Source organism: Zingiber officinale, chromosome 3A (assembly GCF_018446385.1).
Source record: "Zingiber officinale cultivar Zhangliang chromosome 3A, Zo_v1.1, whole genome shotgun sequence".
NCBI lineage: Eukaryota > Viridiplantae > Streptophyta > Magnoliopsida > Zingiberales > Zingiberaceae > Zingiber > Zingiber officinale.
In genome coordinates, this window is record NC_055990.1 from 145407867 (window position 1) to 145434708 (window position 26842).

The window sequence follows — 26842 nt, forward strand, 5'->3', positions numbered from 1 at the left end:
CAATTAATTTTGAAAATGACTGATTTGATTCTATAAAAAATTTTCATTGGACATAAAGATAAATTAGAAAATATTCAGGAAGACCTATCCAAAGGACTAACATTTTTAAAATTATCATTCCACTCCAACAAAATCTTTATAATATATCGTAGCTAAGATTCAACTTTTAAATATTTAATTAATCACTTAAAAAATGTAATTGCTGCATTGTAGTCCTGTGTTTTCTATAAAAAAATCATGTCGTTTATTTAGTAAGTATGAGTACCATCTTAATAATATAGTACAAGATAGATACAGGAGAGAATGAATAAAAATACTTCAAAATTAACTTTGTATACAAATACAAATAAAAATGATCTAGTTGAGATCAGATGATGGACCAACTTCTTGAAGATTCTGGAAAAGTCACTACAAGTAAATCAGATGAGAGTCAAGTTGCTTCTGGTCAAGAGCTTCCTTATCAAATCGGCTCCTATTAGGTTGGCAGTTATCCAAGTTAGCAAGTGATTAGTGTTGGTGCCGATGAATTTAAATTTTGATTATGATAAAAGATTTAAAGTTAAGATTTCTTGTTATTCTAATAAATTAAATTGAGTGTGCAAGAAAATCCTAAATGATCTTAGATAAAGTAAAAGTCCTAGTTGAGATTAGGAGATGGAAAGTCTTAGCTGCGATTAGGTAACGAAATCCTGGTCGTGAGACTGGACAAAGTCTTGACAAGTCGAGAACACTAGCTAGGTGAAAGTCCTGAGGGTCGCGGGCACCAGGCAGAAGACTAGAGGGGTCAGGGATTGGTTGTCCAGAAAAAAATCCTAATGTCTTAGACGCTGAGCAGGCAAAAGGTAAATTCTCCTGAGAGAAGTATATGAGGACGCGTTCTCCGTTGAGAGAACAGTAGATGTCAGTTCGACCTAAGATTTTTGAAAAATTTGAAAGTCAAAACTAGATAATCCAGAAACTGTCAAATAGTTTATTAATTATATTTTATTGTGTTAACTTTATTTTGTATGATATCTTTTGTATTTGGACTAATGTGCCTTGCAGGAATGAAATGCACAAAGGATTACCTCGGGTGAACAGTGCTCAAGGTGTCTTCCATGGTGCTGAAAGCGCCTCGAATACCTTGGCCGAAGTCCCGCGCGGAAAGGGGTGGAGGCACCTTCCATACAGCTGAAGGCACCCTAAAGATTAGCTTGAATGTGCCTTCGAGTGCCTTAAAACGCCTTCTAATGGATAAATAACATAGGCTGCAGAGGTTAACGAGTTTGAGGATGAGGGGATAACTTCTATAGTCAATAGTCTATAAAAGACTGGTTCAAGTAGCTCTTCAATTACAACTCATTCTCGCGATCCTTCACTTGGGTGCTGCTTCAAAGATGATTCTATGACTTTGTGACATGACTCCGATGATCGAAAGCTCAGAACTTCTAATCCTTAGTTGTCGGTATAATTTTAATTATTGCAGTTAAATTATTGTACTTGTAATTCTCTGATTTATTAGTGAATTGTCCAAAGTAAACATTCAACGAGTGTGAGCCTTAGAGTAGGAGTCGTCACAGATTCTGAACCAAGTAAAACTAAAGGTGTTAACTTAACTTTCTGTTTTCCTTTATTTCTTTATTTCCGCTGCACTTACTCTTTATGCAAGTGTTTTCCAAAAAGTGACAAAGTCACGAGTATTATTCACCCCCTTTCCAGCACTTTCGATCCTACAATTAGTATTAGAGCGAGGCTGCTTCGAATCGGTACAACTACCATTTGAGCATTCTTCTTTACCTTTTTTTCATTTTCAAATTTTTACCATAAGTCAGAATTGGTCTAATAACCTCTTTTGACAAATTTATCAATTTTCAAATTTTTTCTTGAAATTGGTGTAATACCATTTGAGCTGATTCCTTATTTTTTTACCACACTACTAATCCAAGACTAAGTCTTGAAACAAGTTTTATTATTTTTGTCTTTACAAGATTTTCACTAAATGACTCATTAAGAAGGTTATAGTACTGCACGTCTGCCTCTTTTCTTTAGTGAGGACTTCGGTTACTGGAAGGGCCGAATGGAATACCATCTCAAGACCTAAGTGGAAATGTGGATTATAATCCAAATCAGATTCACATTTTTCACCGAAGACATAGTACTCATCCCTTACGACAAATAGGACACACCAATGAAGAGGAAGATCGAGGTTGATGCAAAAGCGACATATACTCTCCAATGTGACCTAACCAAAGAATAATTGAACCGAGTCAGTCCATTCTCAAGTGCAAAGGATCTATATGAGAAATTGATCGAACTACACGAGGGCACCTCCAATGCAAAAGTAAGTAAACACAACCTTATTTTAAATAAGTTATATAATATTAAAATATAGAATGATGAACCGGCAAGCCAATTACATGCTCAGATTTAAGACCTACTCAACGGACTCCACGCGATCAGATAAATTAAAAAGTGGAGAATCGTGATGTTATAAGGTACACATTAAATGCTTTCTCAAGAAACACTTTGCGAGCATCTATGGCAGATGCTTACAAAGTATCCAAATATCTTTTAATTATTAGGCTAGATGAGTTATTTTCTGAGTTTGAATTGCATGAACAAGCTATTAATACTACTCAGGCAAAGAAAGATATTGCGTTGTTTGCAGGGAAACTCACAAACAAGAAGCCGAAACCTAAGTACCAACTCGAATCCGAAGATGAATTGGATTCTAAAGACAACGAGGAGTTCACCTACAAACTAGTCAACCTAGTTTGAAAAATGCTAAAGAAGAAGAGGATGATCCAATCAAAGGGCAACCAAACGGGTACGAATCAAACCTCGAAGCCTAAGTCTGAAGTGACCTGCTATGGGTGCAATAAGAAAGGACACTACAAGGCGGAGTGTCCAAACATAAAGCAAGGAAGAAGGAAGACATTAAAGGCAACGTGGTCCAGGTTATCAGAAGAGTTAGACAAAGAAGAACAAACTCAATTACCAAGCTTATTGGCATTAACGATACAAGCTCACATTGCTGAGACTAAATCTGAAGTCAAGTCCGAGAATAAAGCCGAGACCGAGCAAAGCAACGAATCTAAATCTAGCACAGAAGACGATTCTACTGTAAGCCTGTCAATAATTAGATTACAAAATTTAATTTCTTATTTATCTAGAAAACTGGCAAAATCCAACATCCGAGTCAAGTCACTCCAAAAATGTTAGTATTAGCTCTAAGAGTTAATTATGAGATGATTGACACATCCAAATTAGAATCATTAAGTTAGACTCAAGTGAATCCAACCATATGGATTCAATCTAATTTGAATTAGGCTTGAGTTAAACTCAAGTGAATTCATTCAATAAAAGGAGTAATGGAGATTAATGAAACATTAGAAGAGTTAATTTCAAAATTCATTCAATTTCAAAATTGAATTAAAAAATGAAGAGTTCAAAAATGGCCTTGATGGAGTGTTAATGCTCATTAAACGTCATTAAGTGAATTAATACTCATTAAGTATTTTCATTGGATGAAGTACAAAAAGCATTATTTCTCTCATTTTTAACGGTGAATTCATTCATCTTCTTCTCCTCTCTTTCTTTGGCTGAAACTCATTAGAGAGTTGCTAGCACAACTTTAAGTGTTGGTCTTCTCCATTTTCTTGTGTTCATGTGGATACTGAATGAGACATGGACACGTGATCATACTGAGATCCTAGCTATCAGGAGATCGAGTACACGCATCAAAGGTATAACCCCCTATCATGTTAAAACTTAGTATATGTTTTCTTCTTTCACATGAATCTTCTGATAGGAACTAGATATTTTCTGTTGTGCTTTCTGTGTGTTTAGCGTCCTAGTTCCTTACAATGGTATCAAAGTCACTTGCGAAGACATATACTAAGTTGTTAGATTTTATATGTGATGTAGAAATTGCATAATAGGTTTATTGTGATTTGCATATTTATGGGTTTTCTGTTGTGAATGAAACAGTGAGTATATGAACAAACTAAAGGATATAACATCTTCATACTTGTAATGAGTGAGTACTATAGCCTATTTCGTTTGATAGAAATATACTTCCAAGATTTTGGCCAATAGAAGTTGTGAACAACAAGGTGGTCTCGGCCAAAGTATTGTGAACAACATGGTCTCTCGATTTTTATGGGTTGTAAAGTCTCGAATATGGCAACAACTCATACAATGAGTATACGAAATAATTTTTCGCCAGGGGGTGCTGCCCCCTTGACTCTCGCCCGCTAACCATGGCGTTACGGCTCATAATTAATTGTTGAAATCATAGTAGATTTATGTTATAAGGATATTGTGAATATATATATAATATGGTGCATGGTTATGACCTTTAACCCCAATGTGATTAAATGTGTATTGTAATTCATAATATGGCATGCGCGTCGTGTCTTCATCATTTATCACTCTTGTTATAAATTTAGACTATCCACGAATATAACTTGAGATTTCTTTAGGTTTTGTAATGTATAAATTAGAGAAATTAATCTACTAGATGATGGTGAAAAAGGGAGAAGGACAACAACACACGGCAGCCAAGGAAGCACTTGGAGAAGATACTTAGACTTAGGTTGACCTTTCGATCTTCTCATTGGTTTGAGAGGATCGTAGATGATGGAGCCATAACCATGTCACGTTTAATTTAGCATATATGTTGATGTGTGCCATTATTGTATACGATACATGTGTAGTTTAATAATAATTAAGTCATTTTAATATATGCCTACCAAAGTTTGGTACTCACTTCTAGCTCGATCAATTGGAGTCAGGTTTTGCCAAAGTAAAATGACTCAATTTATCTTGCTAGAGTACGACAAGACAATTGTGATGTCCGACTATTAAACTTTGGGCGCGACTTAATTAAGTTACATCAATTAGATTGAGAACTTAGAGACATATCCCATACGATGTAATTCAAATTATACTAATCTTGGGCGATTAGCCAAAACTAACTCAAGATGAGTTATAATATGGATTTCATAATATGGGCAAATGAATAAATAGTCTTGTTCATTTAGCTATGCAAGAGTTACATTTGATGTAATTGACACAAGTTGCCTACCTACATTATATGCGTCTTGGGCGATTAGCCAAAGCTAATTCAAGATAAAGTATAATATAGATCTTATCCCATATGAATGTCATCACGATTAGATTTAGAGCTAGTAGTGTGGGTCAAACCACATCCATGACTTACTCCTATCAGGCTTTATAGTTCAGTGGAGGAATCATTTAATTAAAGACCTAATTAAATGATCTAAATATGATATTTATTTTTATATTTTATTGTTGTATATTACCATTTCGTCAAATACGTCGAATACCCTCTCTTTGTGATCTGTCCTTGATAAGGACAAGCTAAATGGAGATAACTTCTTGGGCTGATACAGAAATTTGAGAATAGTTCTCAAGCAAGAAAGAAAATTGTATGTCATAGAGCAGCTCATTCCTGAAGTACCTCCTACTACTACCACTAGAGTTGATAAGGATACTTACAAGAAGTTTCAAGATGATTCATTAGGTGTATCATGTCTTATACTCGCCACTATGAACTCTGAGCTTCAGAAGCAACATGAGAACATGGATGCTTATGATATGGTTGAACATCTTAGACAACTATATTAAGGACAAGCAAGATATGAGAGATTTGAGATCTCTAAGATACTATTTCAGTGCAAAATGCAAGAAGGAAGTCTCGTAGGGCCTTATGTGCTCAAATGATCGGGTATGCGGAGAATCTACAAAGATTAGAATTCCCACTAGGCCAAGAATTGGTCACTGTCCTTATTCTGCAGTCATTACCTGAGAGCTACAGTCAATTTATCATGAACTACAATATGAATGAAATTGACAAACCACTACCTGAGATGTTGAGCATGTTGAGAACCGCTGAACTCAAACTTAAGAAGGAAAAGCCTAGTGTCATTTTGATGGTGTCAAAGGGCAAAGGGCAAGTGGAAGCCTAAAAGTAAGGGTAAGACCCAAGCTAAAGGCAAGGAGAAGACTCATGCACTAAAACCTAAAGGTGGGGTTGCTAAGGAAAAAACCTGCTTCCACTGTAGTAAAATCGAACACTGGAAGAGGAATTGCAAGGTGTACCTAGAGGAACTGAAAAGGAAGAGAAGTGAGACTTCTGCTTCAGGTATATATGTTATATATATGTTATAGAAGTCAATCTATCTATTTCTTCTTCATGGGTATTAGATACCGAGGATGCATCTCACATTTATACTAATGTGCAGAGGCTGAGAAATAGTAGAACATTGACAAAGGGCAAAGTAGACCTACGAGTAGGCAATGACGCAAAAGTTGTTGCTATAGCTGTAGGAACATATTCCTTATCTTTCCCTACTAGGCTTGCTTTAGAACTTGAAGAGTATTGTTATGTGTTTGCCTTGATTAAGAATATTATCTCTGTTTCTTGTTTGGACAAGAAAAGTTTTTCATTTGTAATAAAGGACAAATATTGTTCTATTTATTTTGATAAAATGTTCTATTATAGTGCACATATTGTGAATGGACTCTATATTCTAGACTTTGACAACCCAATCTATAAGGATTTGAACCAAACATATCTCTGACATTGTCGCTTAAGTCATATAAATGAGAGTCGCATATCCCAACTCCAGAAGGATAGACTTTTGGACTCATTTGATTTTGAATCATATGAGGTATGTAAATCTTGTTTTCAAGGTAAGATGACAAGACTCCATTTAGTGGACACAGTGCAGTGGCTAATGACTTGTTAGGACTCATACATAGTGATGTATGTGGCCCTTTCAGAATAACAGCTAGAGAAGATTATCATTACTTCATTACTTTTACTGATGATATCAGTAGGTACGGCTACGTGTATCTGATGAAACATAAGTCAGAATCCATTGAAAAATTTAAAGAATTCAAGAATGAAGTATAAAATTAACTTGGTAAGAGTATTAAAATACTTCGATCAGATCGAGATAGGGAATACCTTAGCCAAGAATTTCATGACTATCTTGTTGAGTGTAGGATCATATCTCAACTCACTCCACCTAGAATATCACAATGGAATGATGTATCAGAAATGAGAAATCATACTTTATTAGATATGGGACGATCAATGATGAGTCATACAAATCTTTCTACTTCCTTCGGGGGGCATGCTCTAGAGACGACCGCTTTCACACTTAACCACGTTATATCTAAGGCTGTCATAAAGACATCATATATGATATGGACTGAGAAGAATCCCAAAATATCTTTCATGAATATTTAGGATTGTGAGGCTTACGTTTGATGATAAGTCTCAGATAAACTAGGACCCAAATTGGATAAGTGCTATTTTGTAGGATATCCCATGGAAACAAAGGGATATTACTTTTATAATTCCACACAAGGCAAAGTGTTTGTTGCCGAAACTAGTGTCTTTCTAGAAAAGGAATTTGTTTTTAGAAAAACTAGTGGGAGTAAAGTCGATCTTGAAAATATTCAAGATATACAAACTAGCACTGACACCTTGATGGAAACTCAATAGGAACCACAAGATGTTGTGGATCATGATTTTGTTACACCACAGGAAGTTGTGGAGCAACAACCTATTCAAGTAACACAAGCTTTACACAAATCTGATAGGACCCATCATCAACCTGAGAGATATTCTTTTCTCTTATCTGACAACGTTGATATAGTGCTAGTTGGTCTCAACGAGCCTACATCTTATTAAGAAGTTGTACAGGGCCCAGATTTTGAGAAATGACTAGAGCCATGAGATCCAAAATGGAATCCATGTACACTAACCAAGTATGTACTTTGGTTGATCCACCTGAAGGGATCAAACTCATTGGGTGTAAGTGGATTTTCAAGATAAAGACTGACATGGATGGTCATATGCATACCTATAAAGGTAGATTGGCGGCTAAAGGATTTAAGCAGATTCATGGTATAGACTATGATGAAACTTTTTCGCCAATTGTGATGTTTAAGTCTATTCGGATTATACTTGCTATTGCAGCTTACTATAATTATGAGATATGACAGATGGATGTCAAAACTGTATTTCTTAATGGAAATTTACTCGACAATGTGTACATGACACAACCTGAGGGTTTTGTCGATCCAGAGCATGCTAGAAAGGTATGTAAGTTGCAACGATCCATTTATGGGTTAAAGAAAGATTCTATAAGCTGGAATCTTCAATTCGATGATACAATCAAAGCATTTGGTTTCATCAAGAATGAAGATGAACCTTGTGTCTACAAGAAGATTAGTGGGAGCACAACCATCTTTCTCATATTGTATGTAGATGACATACTTCTTATTGGATATGATATCCCTACTCTTCAATTAGTGAAGACTTGGTTTGGGAATTATTTTTTAATGAAGGACTTAGGTGAAGTAGCCTATATTTTAGGCATCAAGATTTATAGAGATAGATCTAAGAAATTGCTTGGTCTAAGTCAGAGTACATATATTGACAAGGTGCTTAAACATTTTATCATGCAACATTCCAAGACGGGATTCCTGCCAATATCACATGATGTCAGTCTTTCGAAAACTCAATTCCCTTCTTCTAAGGAAGAAAGGGACTGCATAGAACAGATTCCTTATACATCTGCTATAGGGTCTATCATGTGCGTCATGCTTTGTATTCACCCAGATGTCTCGTATGCATTAAGTATGACAAGCAGATACCAATTAGATCCAGGTGAAGGCCACTAGATATCAGTCAAGAATATTACTTGAGAAGAACTCAAGATTATTTCTTGATTTTTGGAGAAGATGAAGAGCTTGTTATAAAGGGTTACACCGATGCTAGCTTCCAAACTAACAAGAATGATTACAGATCACAGTCAGGATATGAATTTTGTGTTGGTTGCTACTCGGAAAACCTAGAGGTTCCACTGTACAAAAATTTTATACAAAGGTCTGAACCTTTTCCTAGCTACCATGTGTTCTTTTAAATTAAATTTTGAATCGCCTGCGGAACTTAACACGTTTGATCCAAAACTTAATCTATTTGTTCTTTTAGGTTTTGACTTGGATCTCCTACGGAACTTAACACGTTCGACCCAAGTCACCATAAGTTATTAATTCCATTAAATATTAATTTCCATAATTGGTTCCCAGTACTGACGTGGTGAGGCACATGACCTTCTTGGATATGGGAGCAACCACCACCGACTAGACAAAACCTTTTATAGAAATCTAATATTTAATTTCCTAAAATAACTTTAGGTTAACCAAAAAGAACAATCAAATCACAAGGGGAAAAAAAAACAAAAGAACACAACTTCGAAAAACATATTCGAAATACTAGAACGTAAGCCTCTTGTATTTGGTATTATTTCCATAAATAACTAGCATGATGCGGAAAAGAAAAATCACTAGTTATACCTTCTAGAAAGACCTCTTGATCTTCTACCGTATTCCTCTTCTAACCTCGGACGTTGTGTGGGCAACGATCTTCCGAGATGAGAAACCACCAACCACCTTCTTCTCCTCCTAGCTAGGTTCGGCCAACAATAAGGAAGCTTCACCAAGGAAGAAGATCAAAACACAAACCAAGCTCCAAGAGATGCTAGCTTTCTCTCCTTCTTCTTCTTCTTCTCCAAGTAGTATCCGGCCACCACAAGAGATCCAAGGGGAGAGAGAGGTTCGGCCACCACAAGAGGAAGAGAGGGAGAGGATGATGGCCGACCAAACCAAGGAACAAAAGAGGGAGAGAAATAATAGAGGTTGTGTCTCATGAAGGCACCCTCACTCCTTCTTTTATATTCCTTGGCCTAAGCAAATTAGGAAATTTAATTACAATAAAATTTCCTTAATTTCCTTGACATGATTTAATTGAGAAAAATAAAATAAAATTTCTCCAATTAAATTCTAATGGCCGGCCACACCATGAAATCAAATTAGACAAGTTTCAATCAATAATTAAAACTTCCTAATTTATTTTCAGAAATTTTAAAATTAAAATTTCTCTTCAAAATCTCTTCATGGTTGATAAAAAGAAATTTCTATAATTTTAATTTTACAATATGTGAATAATTTTTAAAGAGAAAATAAAATATCTCACCAATCTACAAATAAGGAAAGAAATCTAATCTCTTTCTTTAATCTTTTGTAGATCTTTTACAAGAGAGATAATTTAATTTTAATTCTCTTTAATAAATTATATCTTCCACATAATAAAAATTAAAATTAAAATTCTTTTTTAATTTAATTTGGTCGACCCCTCTAGCTTGGTTCCCAAGCTAGCTTGGCCGGCCCCCTTTAGCTTGGTTCCCAAGCTAGCTTGGCCGGCCCCCTTTAGGTGGGTATAGAAGGTGGGTATAGGTGGGTATAGTACTCTATAAATAAGAGGCTACGATAGGGACCGAGAGGAGGAATTGGTTTTGGTCTCCCGATAAAATTAAGCATCCCGTGTTCGCCTCGAACACACAACTTAATTTTATCAATAATAATTCATTCCACTAGAGAACTATTATTAAACTACCGCACCAATCCCAAATTACATTTTTGGGCTCCTTCTTATTATGAGTGTGTTAGTCTCCCTGTGTTTAAGATATCGAATGTCCACTAATTAAGTGAGTTACTGACAACTCATTTAATTAATATCTTAGTCCAAGAGTAGTACCACTCAACCTTATCATCATGTCGAATTAGGTCCACCTGCAGGGTTTAACATGACAATCCTTATGAGCTCCTCTTGAGGACATTATCAACCTAGTATCTCTAGGACACAGTTTCCTTCTATAATCAACAACACACACTGTAAGTGATGTCATTTCCCAACTTATCGGGCTTATTGATTCATCGAACTAAATCTCACCCATTGATAAATTAAAGAAATAAATATCAAATATATGTGCTTGTTATTATATTAGGATTAAGAGCACACACTTCCATAATAACCGAGGTCTTTGTTTCTTTATAAAGTCAGTATAAAAGAAACGGCCTCAAATGGTCCTACTCAATACACTCTAAGTGTATTAGTGTAATTATACAGTCAAGATAAACTGATACCTAATTACACTACAACCTTCTAATGGTTTGTTCCTTTCCATTTTGGTCGTGAGCTACTGTTTATAATTTATAAGGTACTGATAACATCATCTTCTGCATATGGCATCACATACTATGTTATCTATAGTATAAATTAATTGAACAACTACATTTATCACAAATGTAGACATTTGACCAATGTGATTCTTATTTCTAGATAAATGTTTTATATCAAAAGCTAGGCTTTTAGTATACATTCTAACAATCTCCCACTTATACTAAAAGACTAAGCTGCCATATCTGCTGCCATACATCTGATTCCCATGCCTTTCAAAAAGCTCTTGCCTTAAGGACCTTAGGTTATCATTTGATGCAATCTAGGCGGCAACAACTTCTCCTCGTTATACAATTTCTCGTATTGGATAGTACTTGCACTCTATTGTGTTTACTTGCCTTATAGACTCATGGTTTCTTCGAGTTTGCTACTGCACCATTATTATTACAATAAATTGTAATAATCTTTGGACAAACTAGAAATCATATCTAAGTCTATCTTGAGGTTATTAAGTCATTCAGCTTTTATGACTACCTCAGAGGCTTGCCATATACTCAGCTTCTATGGTGGAGTCCAGAAAAACACCTATGCTTATCACTCTTCCATAGTTATGACTTTTCCTCCTAAAGTAAACACAAAACCCCGAGGTTGACTTATTATTGTTCCTATCCGATTGGAAGTCAAAATCCATGCAACCCACAAGAACCAAATTAACTGCCTTGTGAGCTAGCATATAATCTCTAGTGCCTCTAAGGTACTTCAATATATGCTTTACTGCAGTCCACTGTCCTTGTCCAGGGTTACTTTGATATCTGCTAACTATGCCCTTGGCAAAACAGATTTCTGATCTCGTAGCATACATTAGGCTTCCGACAGCCGAAGCATAAAGAACTGCCTTTATTTCCTTTATCTCCTTTGATGTCTACAGAGACATATCTTTAGATAAAGTTACTCCATCCTGAAAAGGTAAGAAACCTTTCTTGGAGTTTTGCATGCTTAAAACGAGCAAGGATTTTTCCGATGTATGAAGCTTGGGATAAGTAAAATATTCTTTTCTTGCGATCCCTTATTACTTTGATCTCAAGAATATATACATTCTCCCAAGTCCTTTATATCGAATTATTTGGACAACCATACCCCTACTTCTGACAATATTTTGATATTGTTTCCAACTACCAAAAATGCTATCTACGTATAGTACAAGAAATACCACCACGTTTCCATCACACCTTTTGTATACACAAGACTTATCCGTTTACTCAATAAATCCATAGGTCTGGATTACTTTGATAAACCGGATATTCCAAGACCTTGAAGCTTTGCCTCAGTCCATAGACTGACTAAGCTTGCACACAAGATGCTCTTAGCCCTTTGCAATGAACCCTTCTGGTTGCTTTATATGAATGCTTTCATCAAGACTTCCATTAAGGAATGTTGTCTTGACATCCACTTGCCAAATAGATAAAAGAATCCGGATAGACTTAAGCATTACTACCAGTGAAAAAGTTTCCTTTTTCATCAAGCCTTGCTTTGAAAGTTACTACCTTCCTTTCTATCCCTCTTTTCGTATTATAGACCTTTTAACACCCAAAGGCTTTTACACCATTTGGTGGTTCTACAAGCTTCCAGATTTTATTAGAATACATATATTCTAATTCTGTTATTCATTACTCTTTGCCAAGATGTTGCATCTTTATCTTGGAGTGTTTCGTCATATGTCCGGAGATCAGGTTCATGTCCTCCAGGGATCGAGTCCAAAAACTCTCCCAAAACATGAATCTTTTTAGGTTGCCTAACAACCCTCCCACTACGACAAGACACTTTCTGCAATTGTGTATCATTTGTGATATGTGTTGCAGTTTCCTTGTGGTATCTCATCTTGTACAGTTGGTACTAGATTAGACATGTCTTTTATTATTTCCTTAAGAACAAATTTTCTTATGGGCACATGGTTTATTACATAGTCCTTTTCTAAAAATCGGTCATTGATGCTAACAATGACCTTCTGATTTTTAAGACTATAAACCTACTTTCATTTCTCTAGGATAACCCACAAACAAGTGAATTCCTGTCCTATCATTGTCTCTCTTCTGCATATGTGCTGGACTACCCGAATCCGAATATGCTTCGAAATAGGCTTACGCCTATTCAGCAATTCTATATGAGTAGAGAGTTCTGTCTTTGGAAGGTACTATATTCATTTTCGTTTCCAGAGTATATCCTTAAAATGATTTTGGTAATATTCTAAATAACTCATCAATCTACTTATTTCCATAAGAGTCCTATACCTTCCTTTTTCTACACCATTCTGTTGGGGTATACCAAGTGCAGTTAGTTGGGATTGAATCCCTACTTCTGATAAGTGACTCCTAAATTCTCCCAAGAGGTACTTGCCACTACGATCTTATCATAGTGACTTTTACTTTAACATTTCTCCGCATCAGCCTTGTACTCTTTGAACAAATCAAAGTACTTAGTCTTGCGGTACATTAAGTAAATTTATTTGTATCTTGAATAGTTGTCTATAAAATAGACGAAATATTCAATACTACCTCTTGTCTAGATAGTCATAAGATCACACAAATCAGAATGAACCAATTTCAACATATCTTTGACTCCATACCCCTTAGACTTAAAAGCTTCTTGGTTATTTTTCCTTCCAAGTAAGACTCGTAGGTTGGAAAGATTTCCACTGCTAATGAACCCAAAAGTTCATCAGCTACCAATGAATCCTACTCAAGTTAATATAACCTAGCCTTAGAAGCCAAAGATATAATTGGTTCATTTTCAAAGGTTACTTTCTCTTAAAGTTAGAAGATGTGTTACTAATTACATTTGTTGCATCGAGAGAGTTATTGGATTTATAAATTGCCAACCAACGTACCAGAACAGATAACTTCCCTCTTTTTCTTAATAACAACTTTGTTATTAAAAGAGGCAGAATATCAAGTTCTTTGAATAGTTTAGAAACTGAAAACTAGTTCTTTCTAAACTTGGTGCGTAAAGACAATTACTCAAAAAATCCATGTTTTATTCTTTATCAAAAGATAAACATCTCCCACTGCAACAGCTACCATTTTTACAGTAGTGCCCATGTAGACAGTGTTTTAATTTTCATTTAGTTGCCGGGTTTCCTGGAACCCTACAATGAATTGCGGACATGATTAATGACATCTGTATCTACACTCTAGGTTCTGGTAGATAACACCACTAAACATGTTTCAACTAATGAATTAAATACACATATATTGTTCTTAGTTCTAAGAAGACAGTTTACCTTAATGTCCAAGTCCTATTTCCAATAATTACAATTGGGATTACAAAGTCTTTCTTATAGTATGACTACTAGGGGATTGATAAACATTTTAAATCCTAAGAATCACAAAAATACTTGGTCAAGATCAACTCCTTAAAAATCCCCATGAATTTTGTATGCCACGATAGTGTGGACGTATACAAAATCGAAGAGAAGATTTTATTCATTAATTTTATTATCTCGTCAACTTTACTTTATGACGAATAAAATTAATAGTTGATCTGTGTTTGATCAAATATTTGGTCAAAAACTTTTGAATTTAAAAAATATTGATTCCTCAAACAATATTATTTAAATTCACCAACACCTCAAACACCGTGAATTTTGTATGCCACGTTAGTGTGGACGTATACAAATTCAACATTTGTAAAAGGAGGGTTTTAACCCATTAATTTTATTATCTTGTCAACCTAACTTTTTGACAAATAAAATTAATAGTTGGTATCATTTGGTCACACAAATAATAGCAGTGACTCCGATGGGGAGGATACTATTAGATGTGTCTAAGTGTATACCATTACTTGACACTAAGTCCATTAATAAGATTATGCCCCTTCCGTTGGGGAAGATCACACGCTCTTAATTAACTTCCTATAGTCATCCAAAAATGGAAGTCTGTTCTAGTGATCCACAAACAAGCTCATCCGTTATGGAGGAAGGCACTCAGAGCCAACGCACAAGCTTATTTGCATCACTTACAAACCAGTAATGGAGACCATGAGATTTACTTAAAAATCCCTCTCCCACTTAGTTATTTATAAATGAGGAATTTTAACTATACTATCCTACTAAATATGTAAACTAATATGCACACACAGCACAATATAAAAAGCAATAAATAGAAAATCTAATTTTCAACTATTATGGCTTTTATCTCTTGTTGTCCTCCGTGTGTTGTCATCCCAAGCTACTGCCATATTTGGCCACTGCCACCGGGTCTAGTTGTCGCATCAATCTTGCTCCTAGTTCCGCTGCGCCTCTGGTCCTTAGAAGGTTCCACGCTTTGCAAGATTCGATCCGCGACATAAATAGAATTTTACATTTTGATCCTATATTCCTCGAAGGAATGTACATGTAAACTAGATCGAACATAAAATAAAATTTACATCCATCGATCCTATATTCCATAAAAGGAATGTACATATAACTAGATCAAAAATAAAATCCTAATAAAACTAAATACAACTCCTGCTGTATTTTATAATACAATCATGCACACACAATAAAATGCCCTTGACATGCCCAAGGGTCCAATCACACACATAATAACTATAAGTCATAATAGTTGGATCCTGCATCCACAAAGTTAGCACATCCTACTATTAACCTGCTTAAATTATGTATGACATGTGCATAATTAAACTAATACCAAATACACAGAGGCAAAACCCTAGCTCTGATACCAATTGTTGGTTGCTACTCGGAAAACCTAGAGGTTCCACTGTACAAAAATTTTGTACAAAGGTCTGAACCTTTTCCTAGCTACCATGTGTTCTTTTAAATTAAATTTTGGATCGCCTGCGGAACTTAAGACGTTTGATCCAAAACTTAATCTATTTGTTCTTTTAGGTTTTGACTTGGATCTCCTGCGGAACTTAACACGTTCGACCCAAGTCATCTTAAGTTATTAATTCTATTAAATATTAATTTCCATAATTGGTTCCCAGTACTGACGTGGCGAGGCACATGACCTTCTTGGATATGGGAGCAACCACCACCGACTAGACAAAACCTTTTATAGAAATCTAATATTTAATTTCCTAAAATAACTTTAGGTTAACCAAAAAGAACAATCAAATCACAAGGGGAAAAAAAAACAAAAGAACACAACTTCGAAAAACATATTTGAAATACTAGAACGTAAGCCTCTTGTATTTGGTATTATTTCCATAAATAACTAGCATGATGCGGAAAAGAAAAATTACTAGTTATACCTTCTAGAAAGACCTCTTGATCTTCTACCATATTCCTTTTCTAACCTCGGACGTTGTGTGGGCAACGATCTTCCGAGATGAGAAACCATCAACCACCTTCTTCTCCTCCTAGCTAGGTTCGGCCAACAATAAGGAAGCTTCACCAAGGAAGAAGATCAAAACACCAACCAAGCTCCAAGAGATGCTAGCTTTCTCTCCTTCTTCTTCTTCTTCTCCAAGTAGTATCCGGCCACCACAAGAGCTCCAAGGGGAGAGAGAGGTTCGGCCACCACAAGAGGAAGAGAGGGAGAGGATGATGGCCGGCCACACCAAGGAACAAAAGAGGGAGAGAAATAATAGAGGTTGTGTTTCATGAAGGCACCCTCACCCCTTCTTTTATATTCCTTGGCCTAAGCAAATTAGGAAATTTAATTACAATAAAATTTCCTTAATTTCCTTGACATGATTTAATTGAGAAAAATAAAATAAAATTTCCCCAATTAAATTCTAATGGCCGGCCACACCATGAAATCAAATTAGACAAGTTTCAATCAACAATTAAAACTTTCTAATTTATTTTCGGAAATTTTAAAATTAAAATTTCTCTTCAAAATCTCTTCATGGTTGTTAAAAAGAAATTTCTATAATTTTAATTTTACAATATGTGAATAATTTTTAAAGAGAAAATAAAATATCTCACCAATCTACAAATAAGGAAAGAGATCTAATCTCTTTTTTTAATCTTTTATAGATCTTTTACAAGAGAGATAATTTAATTTTAATTCTCTTTAATAAATTATATCTTCCACATAATAAAAATAAAAATAAAAATTCTTTTTAATTTAATTTGGCCGGCCCCTCTAGCTTGGGTTCAAGCTAGGGCCGGCCACCCCAATTTATACCTAGGCCGGCCCTAGCTTGGTTCCCAAGCTAGCTTGGCCGACCCCCTTTAGGTGGGTATAGAAGATGGGTATAGGTGGGTATAGTACTCTATAAATAAGAGGCTACGATAGGGACCGAGAGGAGGAATTGGTTTTGGTCTCCCGATAAAATTAAGCATCCCGTGTTCGCCCCGAACACACAACTTAATTTTATCAATAATAATTCATTCCACTAGAGAACTATTATTGAACTACCGCACCAATCCCAAATTACATTTTTGGGCTCCTTCTTATTATGAGTGTGTTAGTCTCCCTGTGTTTAAGATATCGAATGTCCACTAATTAAGTGAGTTACTGACAACTCATTTAATTAATATCTTAGTCCAAGAGTAGTACCACTCAACCTTATCATCATGTCGGATTAGGTCCACCTGCAGAGTTTAACATGACAATCCTTATGAGCTCCTCTTGAGGACATTATCAACCTAGTATCTCTAGGACACAGTTTCCTTCTATAATCAACAACACACACTATAAGTGATACCATTTCCCAACTTATCGGGCTTATTGATTCATCGAACTAAATCTCACCCATTGATAAATTAAAGAAATAAATATCAAATATATGTGCTTGTTATTATATTAGGATTAAGAGCACACACTTCCATAATAACCGAGGTCTTTGTTTCTTTATAAAGTCAGTATAAAAGAAACGACCTCAAATGGTCCTACTCAATACACTCTAAGTGTACTAGTTTAATTATACAGTCAAGATAAACTGATACCTAATTACACTTTGACCTTCTAATGGTTTGTTCCTTTCCATTTTGGTCGTGAGCTACTGTTTATAATTTATAAGGTACTGATAACATCATCTTCTGCATGTGGCACCACATACTATGTTATCTACAGTATAAATTAATTGAACAACTACATTTATCACAAATGTAGACATTTGACCAATGTGATTCTTATTTCTAAATAAATGTTTTATACCAAAAGCTAGGCTTTTAGTATACATTCTAACATTTTGCTTAAATGATGGTGTTATGAGCTGGAAGAGTTCAAAGCAAGACACAGTTGCTGATTCTACGACAGAAGTCGAGTACATTGCTGCTTCAGCTACAACTAAAGAGGCAGTTTGGATCAGGAAGTTCATTATAGAGCTTGGTGTTGTTCCTAGTATAGTGAACCCAATAAACCTCTATTGTGATAATAATAAGGCTATTGTACAGGCTAAGGAACCTCACTCTCATTAGAGATCCAAACATATAATGTGGCTCACTACTAGAAAACTAGGTTTTTGAGACAAAAATTTTAAGACAGTGACAAAATTCGTCTCAAATACTAAATAATTAAGACAATAATAATATATGTCTCAAAATTTTATATTGAGACATTAAATTTAAGACACTATTTAAGATTTTGTCTCAAATTCAACTAATAAGACACCTAATAAAGACAACTAAAAATATAATTATATAAGACATTTAAATAAAAGGGTAAACAAAATATTTGTCTCAAATTATCTTGAATATAATTCGTCGAAAAGGTCACAGTAATAGTCATGGACTCTACCGTTCTAGTTCCAATATCATTTCATAGAACGGTTATATATATATATATATATATATATATATATATATATATATATATATATATATATATATATATATATATAATAACATAGAAAAATATATTTATAAATTTAACTTAATTAAAATTTTAATTTATAATTTGTGTTTAAACTATTGATAATTTAAGAATTATGAAAATAAATTGTATTAAATATTTAATGATGTATTAACCTTTTATGGATATGCCTAAAATACTAAATAACATAATAATAAGAATAAATAATAAATTTATTATATATATATATATAGAGGATGATGATATTAATTAAAACTAATTAAAATTTAATCTAACTAAATTTATTTAAGAAAATAATAATAATATAATTAATAGTTAATAAGAAAATAAATTCATATGATTATATAGAATTTTTAAGATTTTTTTTAAAAATTAAAATGAATTTATATTATATTATATTATATTTTTAAATAATTATATTTTAGAAAATAAAATATTGTATCAAAACTAAAACTAACCCCTAAATTTCTATTAACATTGTCTCGTCTTCTCATCTTCTCACGCGTCGAAACCTAAAAGCCATCGTCCGCCTTCGTCTTCTTCTCGCCCTGTCGTGCCCGCCAGCCGCTACAGTCGTCGCTTCCACCGCCACCGCTTTCTTCTTCTTCTTCTCGCCTTGTCGTGCCCAACCCGTGAGCTGCCCAATTAGGCCACGCCGGAGCGTTGGAGGTAATTATGGCTCTATGTTTATATAGGATATATGCCTCCAACATCAAATTATGCCTCCGACAGCTTTTTTTCTCGATTTTGATACAGGATATTGGACTTGGAATAATGTTTGGAGATGAATCAATAAATCAATTTACATGGTATATCTCTTATTGTCTTTGATGTCATGATGCACTTTTAATTTTTTTACAATTTCGTTTGTAGGTACTGAATACTGACAATTATGAAATTAGAGCATTATCACATTGGAGAGAACTTTTAGAAAATGTGCTATTTTTTCATTAGTTAAAATTTAATTGTACTTGTAAGTGTTATCCGTGTAGTAAATATTTAGTTGTGATATAAGAAGTAACTTTTTCTTTTATAAATGATTATTTTTATCAGCAAACTATTCTTCAATGAAGACCAGTGATATGGAAAAAAGTTGGATTCATTCAAAGAACAAGAATTCAGAAGAATATAGGAAAAAAGTTGTTGAATTTTTAGAGTTAGCTTACAAAGACAAGACTGAAGATAGCAAAATTTATTGCCCATGTTTTGATTGCAAGAATCATTATTTGTCTCTAAGGTAGATGTTAGGATGCATATTATTGTTAGAGGCTTTTATAACAAATATAGAGTTTGGGTTTACCATGAGGAATCTTACAATTCTCAACAAACAACCTCATCTTATGGAGGTACAAGTGATATGAAAGAGAAGATGATCTGAACGAAATTGTGCACAAAATTATTTTTTAGCATATTTTAATATCCAAAAATGATGCATTTTTGGAACCTCTAACATAGTTTTGGAAATTTTGATTTTTGGAGTTTCTTTATCTGGTTATGAAAGACCAAACTACATAAAAATTTGTTTTGATTTGTCTCTGGTACTGCAACTAGTTGGTAAAGATGCATTTGCAGAAACAGATAAGATTACCTTGGAGACTGCTAATCTTCTGTGTGAAGATTATCTTGCCTAGAATGCATTTACTCCGTAAGTTGTATTTGACACAATCAGTCATTGGCATAACTTTAGCATAATTGTTTTCATCTCGTTAAGTTCCCAATCAACAACTTCTACACTAGATATGAAAAGTTCTACCCATTCTACAAATCAGTTTGGACGATGCGTAACATTATTCACTTCAACACTTTGGCGAATCAGGTACTCATCTGCTCTATTCTTTATGATCTATTGTTTTGATTATTAGCTTATCCGTGTTGCTCTGATTTGATGCTCAATTTTGACCCCAACATTAGTCAGTTAACCTCCGAATATAATAGTGCCCTTTCATTATCAGACTGACATGTAACTTCATGTGCTAGTAACATTGAAGTATTGTCAAGTTTAATCAACATCTTATTACATTATTAACGGTTTTATCCTGTGATGGAATATGACATATAGGTCAGAAGCCCCCAAGAGATCACTCATCCTAAAATTGCACCACATGGAATGTGACTTCAAGGTGATGAGCTTCCTATGAGATCACCCATTCTGAAATTGCACCATCCCAAGCACACTTATAACTAGAAAGTTCTTATATAGAAATGAACCAATTCTATCAAAAGACGTGTCATTTTAGAGAATTCATACATGTACAATCCATTTAACTCAAGTCACACCAATGGGCCAGTCCCACCTTTCTAGTTTTTGTGTGTTCTAGGTTTTGTTCCTACTAGAAATATGTTAGAAGCCACCTTGCCCAAGCTCTTTGTTTTGAGGGTCACTTCTCACCCTCCTCTGACCGTATCATTAATTGACTCACATGCATTTGTGGGATAGATAATTCAGCTTATGATATATTTTACCATTTACATGAAAGCATTGACCAGCTATCATATCCAACTACTAGTCCAAAATACTTGGGCTAAGCTAAAATTAATAGTAGAGCCGCTCATCTAAATTTATGAAGATTTTTTCATCAATCCACAACTCACAAGATAATTTGAATTCTCGCAAGATTTTCTATTACAATCATATATTGGTCTCTTGTTTCGCTTTTCAACTAGTAGTCCAAGACTTCTAGACTACTTCCTGTTTTAAATCTCGTGGATCAAGATTTACAATTGTTGTATATTTTGTTAATTTTTGACTAGGTCGTAGAGAGACAAGCAGGTTCTGATGGTCAAAAGATCACTTATGGTGTCATTAAGCATCGATTGGGTGACCTCTTCTATCGATTAGTGTAAGTAGTAGACCTTTAAGATCCTATTTGTGCAAGTTGGTCGTAAAGTTGCTGCTAATCGAAGGCTCGATTCTGTTGTTTAAAGTTTGAAGACCTCGAAGGTGAGGAAGCTCTTGATATGTACAATATTTTTTATTTAGGTTGTAGATAATATTATTTCACATGTATCAGGATTGGGTAATCAACAGGCACATTGGTAGTTGTTTTCATAAGATCTTTTTTGGTTTTATTAATAATTTTGACAATATAATGTACATATGTTTATGTTGTAAATAAATCTATTTTGCACGTGCAACAACTTGAAAGACACAAAGGACAAACACATGAACCAGATGAAGAGGTTTGTTTAAGTTAGGGATGTTTGTGTTGTATATATATATATATATAGTTACAAGAAAGAGAATTATGTGTTAGATGATGAGATTTCTTATTGAACAGTTTTGTTTATTGATTTTTCTAAACAGTATATATTATAAATCATCTTTATCTTTAATAAAAGTTTTTTTAATGTTCAGGATTATGATGAAGAAAGATTATAGAAGTTATCTCTAGATCACGAGGAGTTGTTCTTTAGGCTTTCTCTTATGTAACTTTCATGGGAATAGTATTTTTTTTCTTATCAAATTAATGATGGATATGTAGATATTTCTATTATTGAATGGATGTTGACATGAAACCTACGTACTGACTTGTTAGTTAAAAAATATTAGAATTTTATAATATATATATCACTTTTAATTTATGAAGAGAAAATTTGTCCTTTTGGTTTGAAATGACAATTCAATAGTAAATGTTCTTTTAAGATTATTAATTTTTATCATAAAATGGTGCATCTAATAAGTTAAAATATTAGAGATAACAATTTACTATCTTCACTTTTATTTGAGACGACACATTACCATTTCAATTTAGTGTCTCTAGATTTTTCACAGGATAAGACATATCATTTGAGACAAAAAAATAGTCATCTTAAATACTTTTGAGATAATTGAACAATTGTCTCATCACCATCTTAAATGGCATTTGAGACAGTACAACTGTTTCAATATTTTTTTGAGACGCTTGTATTGGGGACGGCTACATTACCGTCTCATCGTCATCTCAAAAACATTTTGAGACACCAAATTTATAATTTAAGACATATTTTGTCGTGTCTCAAAAAGTATTTTTTCTAGTAGTATTTCATCTCATTCGAGAGATTATCGATAGAGGAGATGTGAGGATATGCAGAGTATCAACCGATGCTAACATTGTAGATCTCTTGACCAAGGCTTTGGCACAGATGGAGCATGATGGTCATACTAGGTTACTGGTATTAGATATTTCAGTGATTGACACTAGTGCTAGTCGGAGATTGTTAGTATTAGCCCTAGTACCAATTATGAGATGATTGTAAAGGGCTCCTTTTGTATCATATTTCATTATCAATAAAAGGCAAAGTTGGTCATTATATTTATTTTAATTCAGTACCGAATGAATAAGTATAATAATGTCCTAGAGCAGAAGGTTCTAATGTACAACATATCAATTGATTGAATTGATAGTGAAATATTATAGATATACATAGAGCACTACTCTAAACTATTCCTAGTCAAGCATTAACATGTAAGGACTATATTAATGTGTTGAGAGTAGCATGTAGGTCAACAAATGACTTAATCTCACAAGTTATGAATATGAGATATCAGGTTGATACATGGGTATATATTATAGAATATATACTGAATGACCCGCCATGAGAATATTTCATGGATCGTTATATGAGTGTCATAAACATTCTCATATGATTATTGGTATGAATAGTCCTTAGACCTAAAGTCACTACGGTTCCCTACATAAGAAGTTGTGTACTTTGGTATCGTTAAACGTTATCTGTAATAGGATAGACTATAAAGTCGATCACTGGGTATGCAATGATCTATGCATGTTGGTACCCCAGGGTTGTTTTGATATTATCAAATAAGTTAGGTTTGGTCCTGTTGTGTTTAATCCTGTGTCTAAATATGCAGAAACTTAGGAGCACAGGATATCGAGTAAAAGACGCAGCTAGCAAGAAGGGCGTCATGGGAGAGAACCGACGGGCTTGGTGCGTCCGAGGGACAAGGTGATGCGGAAGAGTACGCTAGCGGACGAGAAGGAGGTGCGCGACATTTCTGAGGGACGAGAAGCTAGGAGCGTAAGCTTGTTCGAGAAGGCCGGAAGTTGGGTTCGGGTGAGCCCTATTCCGGATGACCGAGATCACCTAAGCAAGAGGAACCGGAGCGGAAAACCTAGACCGAGACGAGCAAAACTGGAGCGGAAGGTCCGGACTGAGAAAGTCAGCTTAGTTGACTTTCCTGGTTCGGGCGCCCAGAATCGAAGTTTATCCGGATCACGTTTGATCGCGATCCGTTACGAAGGGGATAAAATTTTGTCCCCCTACAGGTGCCTGGAACCCTTCCAGGCACCCTGAGCAAGGTTATATAAGCAGCCTTGCTCCCAAAACTTTACAGCAACGCAGAATAGTTTGAAACAATACTTATGCTTGAGTTTGTTAGAGTTTAGCTTTGCTTTGTGAGCTTTGAATGTTGTAAGAGACTTCTCCGCCTAAAGGAGATTTTGTTATTGCACTTTTTCGCCTTGGATTAACAACCTCTCCGGTTGTAACCAAATAATTCGCTGTGCCTCTTTCTTTTTTGGTTTATTTCTTATTTTGTTTATGCAAGTATTATATTAAGTTATAAGTTTGAGGAAGGTATTTTTGCTTGTTTTGTGCAGGGGCTATTCACCCCCCTCTAGTCGGCCGCCAAGGGTTCTAACAAGTGGTATCAGAGTGAGGATGCTTCAGGAGGACTAACCGCCGAAAGAAGCACACGAGATGACCGGACCGAGCATCTATCCACTAAAGTTCGAGGGGGAGTTCGCAAGATGGAAAAAGAAAATGGAGGTATTCTTTAAAATCGACTTTGAATTACTTTTAATAATGAAATTTGGTTTTGTAGCACCCAAAGGCCGAAGGAAAGGAAGAATACTAGTGGACGAAGAAGGAGCATGCGGACTTCGTGGCAAATGACAAAGCAGAGTTCCATCTGCTGAGCATCCTACCACCACAAAAAGTCAACCAGATTGACACCTACGACTCAACAAAGGAGCTTTGGGAGAAGTTCCTTGAGCTATACGAAGGGACGTCAGAAGTCAAGCTCGTGAGACGGGATCTGCTAAGGAATCGGTTAAGCAACATAAAACTGGAAGCAAAAGAAATCATTGCACATCTTCACTCGAGAATGAAGGAACTAATCACCGGACTCACGAATCTTGGAGAAAAGGTAAGCAACCGAGATTCGCTAAGGTATGTGCTTAATGCATTTCCTAGATCTACTGAGTGGGCATCATTAGTAGATGCTTACTATATTTCTAAAGATTTAGATTCTGTTACCTTAGAAGAAATGTTTTCAATATTTGAAGTCCATGAAACGAGATGTGCAGATCAACGTTGCCTTTAAGGCAAGGATGGATGAATGAGATTTAGAATCCTCTCTGGACGACGAAGAAACGATAATGATGGTAAGACAATTTAAAAAATTATTTAAATCTAGAAAAACTAACCATCTACAAGGTAGAAAGAAAAGAACAATCAGATGTTACCACTGCAACGAAGAAGGGTACGTTAAAGACAACTGTCCTAAGTTAAAGATCAAGGACAAGAATAAAGGGAAGAATAAGAAACATGTACAATCCAACAAGTACAAGACGCTAAAGGTGACGTGGGACGAAACATCGTCCGAATTAGAAGTTGAAGTTGTTGCCGGACTTGCATTAATGGCAAGTCATCAAGACGACGAAAACGAAGCAAGCTCGTATGAAATGAGCATCGAGAGCATCGATGATGGAGGAGCGACATCAGAAGAAAGCAGCAGTTTAGGGGGAGCTACGGATAACTAGATCGACAAGGTAAGTCAGGTACAATCTCTTCCTCCTAATAAATTATTTAAATTTGTTAAGTTATTATCTAAAGACTGTTGCAAATTTGAAAAAGAAAATAAAGAATTAAAATTAATTCTAGCCAAATCTTGCCTATTAGAAGATTTTGAAAAGTTAAAATTGAAAAACGATGAATTGAAAATACAAGTAGAAACTTGAAAAATCATACATGCTTAAATGTTAAAATCCAAAATTATAATAGACTAAGCTGGTATCTTAGATTTCACAGGGGTCAAATTAGAAAAGTTCTCAAAAGTTATGTGCCCCCAAAATTTCTGATTAATCCTATAGGAAGGAACCTATAGTGGGTTCCAAAAACTTGTATAAATTAAAAAGTTTAATTAGACTTAAGGCTTTCAACGAGAAAATTAAATGTTTGAATTTTCTTAAGAGACTTTGTCTAAAAAGTGGTTGTTGCTCCAAAAACTAAGAAGACCTAGTGTCTCGCCATAGCCTAGAAGCTAATTAATGAAATAAAATGTTTAATTAACTAACTGATAAAGCATTTAATTGTAATTAAATAATGGTTTAAATAGTTACTCAAACATTTTGCAGTGTGTTTAACTTAGAAAATTTTTTCATCTTAGAAAATTTTACTTAGAATTTTTTTTTACAAAACTTAAAGTTTCTAAACTTATTGCAATTTTTTTCTAAGTGATATTAAAATAATTTTCAAAAGTCTCAAAGTTTTCAAAAACTTAATAAGTTTTTCAAAATGTTGAAAATCAGATTTTTTTTAACTAAAAACTTTCTTATTTTTTGAAAAATTTACCCTTAGATTTCTTTTGGTACCCTGTTTTTTATGTGATCAAAGGGGGAGAAGGGAAGATTAAGTCTTGGGGGAGGTATTTTCTTAATTTTTTGCACTTTAATTGTAAATTTATTGCTTTACTTTATGTTAGTTTACCATAATTTAACTTGAGTTGTTCACATCAAAAAGGGGGAGATTGTTGGTACTCCAGGATTATTTTGATGTGATCAAACAAGTTAGGTTAGGTCCTATTGAATTAATCCTGTGTCTAAGTGCACAGGAACTTAGGAGCACAAAATATCGAGCAAAAGACGCAGTTAGCGAGAAGGACCGCACGGGAGAGAGCTGACAGGCTTGGTGCATCTGAGGGACGAGATGCTATGGAAGAGTATGCGGGCGGATGAGAAGAAGGCACGTGACGTTTCTGAGGGACGAGAAGCCAGGAGCGGAAGCTTGCTCTAGAAGGCCGGAAGTTGAGTTCGGGTAA

The 26842-nt window shown here is 34.7% G+C and overlaps 1 long non-coding RNA gene across 1 annotated transcript; it reads left to right on the forward strand.

The window, feature by feature from the left end:
• Window positions 1-19289: 19289 nt before the first annotated feature.
• LOC122052649 lies at window positions 19290-22238 on the forward strand. The gene is made up of 3 exons (XR_006132069.1): window positions 19290-19473; window positions 19561-20449; window positions 20542-22238. It is a non-coding gene; the product is annotated as an uncharacterized LOC122052649 (long non-coding RNA).
• The last annotated feature ends 4604 nt before the right edge of the window (window positions 22239-26842 follow it).